This window comes from Salvelinus sp. IW2-2015, linkage group LG4p (genome assembly GCF_002910315.2).
Source record: "Salvelinus sp. IW2-2015 linkage group LG4p, ASM291031v2, whole genome shotgun sequence".
Lineage (NCBI taxonomy): Eukaryota > Metazoa > Chordata > Actinopteri > Salmoniformes > Salmonidae > Salvelinus > Salvelinus sp. IW2-2015.
Window position 1 is genome coordinate 26,349,401 of NC_036841.1, and position 6,694 is coordinate 26,356,094.

The following is a 6,694-nucleotide window of genomic DNA, read 5'->3' on the forward strand; positions in this document are numbered from 1 at the left end:
CTGTAAAACATTTTAAAAATCAGAAATGATGGCTGGATTCACAAGATCTGTATCTTTCATCTGGTGTCTTGGACTTGTGATTTAATGATATTTAGATGCTAGTATTTACTTGTGACGCTATGCTAGGCTATGCTAGTCAGCTTTTTTCTGTGGGGTGCTCCCGGATCCGGGATGAGTACCAAGTAAAAGTTAAAGCCAAAAACAAAATTCTTTCAAGCCAAACTTTTACCATAGCTCAAATGAGGTTCATTAAAAGGCATCATTACAAGTACACATCTCATACAGGCACCTTTAAGTTGGAGAAAGTCTCCTTCATGATCTAACCACATTTCGGTGTAGATCTGAAGTGAGTAGTGATGTGTGAGGTGATTGAGGCTAACGTGATCATCTGTATTCTGAGTCAGTGTGGATCAGGAGTAGACTGACACAGATGGAATTACATGTGGTCAATGCAGTTAGTGTGTATTTCATTTTAAAGGATTATATTAAGTTACCGTGATAATTCCTACATAGTTTAAGCATGAGGGTTTATCATAGGAATTTCTCAACAATACACACATGCCGGAAAACTCGCTCATACACATACAGGCACATAGACATTCACACACAGAGGAGGCTGGTGGGAGGATCTATAGGAGGACAAGCTCATTGTAATGGTGGAATAGAATCAATGGATCAAAAATCAATGGAATCATAGATATCAATGATCAATAGAATCAATGAATCAATGAAAATAGAATCAATGGAATCAACCAAACATGTGGTTTTTATACCGTTTTATTTATTTCATTCCAGTCTTCACAATGATTCTGTCCTCTCAAGCTCCTCACACACACACACACACACACACACACACACACACACACACACACACACACACACACACACACACACACACACACACACACAACACCACACACACACCAACACACACACACACACCACACACACACACACACACACAACCACACACACAACAACCACCACACACACCTCCTAACTGACATTTGAATAATGCGATGGAGGCCTCTGGGATTGTGTTATTGTTGAGGCTAATTGCGCTGATGGTGATGAATTCCACATAATGTGAACTTCTTATCTGACAGTCAGGGTTGAGGCTGAGGCTTAATAACCATTAGCACACAAACAACACTGTCACACTGTCACGTACTAGGCCTGAAGACACCACACACACCACACACACCACACACACAACACATGGCAATAACTGATAAAGGTCCATGCAATTACTGTAATATAACAGAGAGGTGTGTGTGTGGTGTGTGTGTGTGTGTGTGTGTGTGTGTGTGTTGTGTGTGTGTGTGGTGTGTGTGTGTGTGTGTGTGTGTGTGTGTGTGTGTGTGTGTGTGTGTGTGTGTGTGTGTGTGTGTGTGTGTGTGGTGTGTGTGTGTGTGTGTGTGTGTGGTGTGGGTGTGGGTGGATGTGGTGTGTGAGAGAGAGAGAAGCAGAGAGAGAGAAGCGAGAAGAGAGAGAGAGGGAGAGAAGAGCAGAGAGAGAGAGGAGAGAGCGATCAGGGAGATGGTTGAAAAAGAGTGAGTATGAGTTGGATGAGTGAACAAATAAAGATGTTTGTTATTTGAAAAGGAAGTTAGTTGAATGTATAGGAAGCAGTAGCAGAGTGAAGGGGTTGTTTGTAATAGGAAGCAGTAGCAGAGTGAAGGTGTGGTATGTATAAGGAAGCAGTAGCAGAGTGAAGGGTGTTGTGTGTAATTAAGCAGTAGCAGAGTGAAGGTGTGGTATGTAATATTAAGCAGTAGCAGAGTGAGGGGTTGTATGTAATATTAAGCAGTAGCAGAGTGAAGGTGTGGTATGTAATATTAGCAGTAGCAGAGTGAAGGTGTTTGTTTGTAATGGAGCAGTAGCAGAGTGAAAGGGTTGAATGTAATTAAGCAGTAGCAGAGTGAAAGGGTTGAATGTAATATTAAGCAGTAGCTGAGTGAAAGGGTTGAATTGTAATATTAAGAGTAGCAGAGTGAAGGGGTTGTATGTAATAGGAAGCAGTAGCAGTGTGAAAGGGTGAATGTAATTTTAAGCAGTAGCAGAGTGAAGGGGTTGAATGTAATATTAAGCAGTAGCAGAGTGAAGTGTTGTTTGTAATAGGAAGAGTATCAGAGTGAGGTGGGGTATGATAGGAAGCAGTAGCAGAGTGAAGGGGTTTGTATGTAATAGGAAGCAGTAGCAGAGGGAAGGGGTTGTATGTAATATTAAGCAGTAGCAGAGTGAAGGGGTTGTATGTAATAGAAAGCAGTAGAGGGTGAAGGGATGGTATGTAATATTAAGCAGTAGCAGAGTAAAGGGGTTGTTTGTAATAGGAAGCAGTAGCAGATGAAGGGGTTGTATGTAATATTAAGCAGTAGCAGAGTGAAGGGGTTGTATGTAATAGAAAGCAGTAGCAGGGTGAAGGGGTTGTATGTAATAGGAGAAGTAGCAGAGTGAAGGGGTTGTATGTAATATTAAGCAGTAGCAGAGTAGCAGGTTGTATGTAATAGGAAGCAGTAGCAGAGTGAAGGTGTTTATGTATATTAAGCAGTAGCAGAGTGAAGGGATGGTATGTATATTAAGCAGTAGCAGAGTGAAGGGGTTGTATGTAATAGGAAGCAGTAGCAGAGTAAAGGGGTTGTATGTAATAGGGGCAGTAGCAGAGTGAAGGTGTTGTATGTTATTAAGCAGTAGAGAGTGAAGGGGTTGTATGTAATATTAAGCAGTAGCAGAGTGAAGGGGTTGTATGTAATAGGAAGCAGTAGCAGAGTAAAGGGTTGTATGTAATAGGGAGCAGTAGCAGAGGGAAGGGGTTGTATGTAATAGGAAGCAGTAGCAGAGTGAAGGGGTTGTATGTAATAGGAAGCAGTAGCAGAGTGAAGGTGTTGTATGTAATATTGAGCAGTAGCAGAGTGAAGGGTTGTTGTAATAGGAAGCAGTAGCAGAGTAAGGGGTTGTATGTAATAGGAAGCAGTAGAGAGTAAAGGGGTTGTATGTAATAGGAAGCAGTAGCAGAGTGAAGGGGTTGTATGTAATTAAGCAGTAGCAGAGTGAAGGGGTTGTATGTAATATTAAGCAGTAGCAGAGTGAAGGGTTGTATGTAATAGGAAGCAGTAGCAGAGTGAAGGGGTTGTATGTATATTAAGCAGTAGCAGAGTGAAGGGGTTGTATGTAATATGTACAGTAGCAGAGTGAAGGGGTTGTATGTAATATTAAGCAGTAGCAGAGTGAAGGTGTTGTATGTAATATTAAGCAGTAGCAGAGTGAAGGGGTTGTTTGTAATAGGAAGCAGTAGCAGAGTGAAGGGGTTGTATGTAATAGGAAGCAGTAGCAGAGTGAAGGGGTTGTATGTATATTTAAGCAGTAGAGAGTGAAGGGTTTTTGTTGTATAGAGCAGTAGCAGAGTGAAGGGTTTGTATGTATATTAAGCAGTAGCAGAGTGAAGGGTTGTATGTATAGCATAGCAGGTGAGGGGTTGTATGTAATAGGAAGCGTAGCAGAGGGAAGGGGTTTGTTGTAATAGGAAGCAGTAGCAGAGTGAGGGGTTGTTTTGAATAGGAAGCAGTAGCAGAGGGAAGGTGTTGTTTGTAATAGGAGCAGTAGCAGAGTGAAGGTGTGTATGTAATATTAAGCAGTAGCAGAGTGAAGGGGTTGTATGGGGTCGTATGGGGTCGTATGGGGTGTTTGCTCTCTCCTAGCTTTACCAGAGTCAGTCCAACCCCATGGAGAAACCACCCTGACCTCTATTTAATAACAGATGAATATTGCATCACTATAGAGAGACGCTGACACACTGTGGGGAGAGGTGAGAGAAAATCTTTACTTTTAACTGATTTCATGTCTTCTGGTGAATGTTTCCATGTTTCATTCAGGGCTTATTGGAATCTTGTATTTTCGTGTTGTGATTTAATTGAATGTATTTTTTTTACAGTTGTGTAATTTCAAATGTTGTAATCCCACATTACAACTGCATCCACTAACTTGCCATTAACATCCAGTAATAAACACTAACCACCCACTAACCATGACATGGCATTGATCTCTCTCTCAGCCCTCTATGAACCCTTCTCTCTCTTCCTCCTCTTTCAACCAACAGTTTCCATTCCACCATTTTATCTGCCTGTCACGAACAATTATACCATGTCCACATCCAGGTCCCCGCTGAGAACCACGGAAAAAGAAAAAAGCGAGAGGGTATTGATTTCTTATTTCTGTATTTAGTCCCACACCGTAACACACAACCCATAGCTGGCATTGCTGCCCAGCCCGTGGAATGAGCTATTAGTTCCAGATCCACACATTAAAATGTTGCTGCGGTAGTAGCCTTGATCAAATCAAACCGTCCCAAAATGGAAATAGAGGGAAACCAGCCCACTGGCTGACTGAAAGGTCTGAACTGTGGTTTGGAAGGAACTCAGACGGGGTTTTCAGCGATGAAGAAGGCGTGAGGTAAAGAAGTATTGTATTTCTGACAAGCGAGCAGCGTGCGTAAGAGAGCGTGATAATGGGTTGTTCATCCTTGTCTCTATCAGGTGAGCTATTAGCTGTCAAGGCCAGGCTGTTGTGTCTCTATCAAAGACAGGAGAGAAGAATGTGAGAGGCCAGGCTGTTGTGTCTCTATCAAAGACAGGAGAGAAGAAAGAGAGACAGAGAATGGGATAGAGACAGACAAACAGGAGAGAGACAGACAAACAGGAGAGAGACAGAATGGGATAGAGACAGACAAACAGGAGAGAGACAGAGAATGGGATAGAGACAGACAAACAGGAGAGAGACAGAGAACAAACAGGAGGAGAGACAGGAATGGGATAGAGACAGACAAAAACAGAGAGAGAGACAGAGAAGGGGATAGAGACAGACAACAGGAGAGAAGACAGAGAAGGGGATAGAGACAGACAAACAGGAGAGAGACAGAGAATGGGATAGAGACAGACAAACAGGAGAGAGACAGAGAATGGGATAGGGACAGACAACAGGAGAGAGACGAGAATGGGATAGAGACAGACAAACAGGAGAGAGACAGAATGGGATGAGAGACAGAAAACAGGAGAGAGACAGAGAGGGGATAGAGACAGACAAACAGGAGAGAGACAGAGAATGGGATAGGGACAGACAAACAGGAGAGCGAAGAATGGGATAGAGACAGAACAAACAGGAGAGAGACAGAGAAGGGGATAGAGACAGACAACAGGAAAAGAGAGACAGAGAATGGGATAGAGACAGACAAACAGGAGGGAGACAGAATGGGATAGAGACAGACAAACAGGAGAGAGACAGAGAATAGGATAGAAACAGACAAGCAGGAGAGAGACAGAGAATGGGATAGAGACAGACAAAGGAGAGAGACAGATGGGATAGAGACAGACAAACAGGAGGGAGACAGAGAATGGGATAGAGACAGACAAACAGGAGAGAGAGAGAGAATGGGATAGAGACAGACAAACAGGAGAGAGACAGAGAATGGGATAGAGACAGACAAACAGGAGAGAGACAGAATGGGATAGAAGACAGACAAACAGGAGAGAGACAGAGAAGGGGATAGAACAGACAAACAGGAGAGAGACAGAGAATAGGATAGAAACAGATAACAGGAGAGAGACAGAGAAGGGGATAGAGACAGACAAACAGGAGAGAGACAGAGAAGGGAATAGAGACAGACAAACAGGAGGGAGACAGAATGGGATAGAGACAGACAAACAGGAGAGAGACAGAGAATAGGATAGAAACAGACTAACAGGAGAAGAGACAGAGAAGGGGATAGAGACAGACAAACAGAGGGAGACAGAATGGGATAAGAGAGACAAACAGGAGAGAGACAGAGAAGGGGTAGAGACAGACACAAACAGGAGGGAGACAGAGAAGGGGATAGAGACAGACAAACAGGAGAGAGACAGAGAATGGAAGAGGAGAACAAACAGGAGAGAGACAGAATGGGATAGAGACAGACAAACAGGAGAGAACAGATGGGATAGAGACAGACAACAGGAGGAGACAGAGAATGGAATAGAAACAGACAAACAGGAGAGAGACAGAGAATAGGATAGAAACAGACTAACAGGAGAGAGACAGAATGGGATAGAGACAGACAAACAGGAGGGAGACAGAATGGATAGAGACAGACAAACAGGAGAGAGACAGAGAATAGGATAGAAACAGACTAACAGGAGAGAGACAGAATGGGACAGAGACAGACAAACAGGAGAGAGACAGAGAATAGGATACAAACAGACTAACAGGAGAGAGACAGAATGGGACAGAGACAGACAAACAGGAGAGAGACAGAGAATAGGATACAAACAGACTAACAGGAGAGAGACAGAATGGGATAGAGACAGACAAACAGGAGAGAGACAGAGAATAGGATAGAAACAGACTAACAGGGAGAGACAGAATGGGACAGAGACAGACAAACAGGAGAGAGACAGAGAATAGGATACAAACAGACTAACAGGAGAGAGACAGAATGGGATAGAGACAGACAAACAGGAGAGAGACAGAGAATAGGATGAAACAGACAAACAGGAGAGAGCAGAGAATATGATAGAAACAGACTAACAGGAGATAGACAGAATGGGATAGAGACAGACAAACAGGAGAGAGACAGAGAATGGGATAAGAGACAGACAAACAAGAGAGAGACACGAGAAGGGGATAGAGACAGACAAACAGGAGAGAGACAGATAAGGGGATAGGA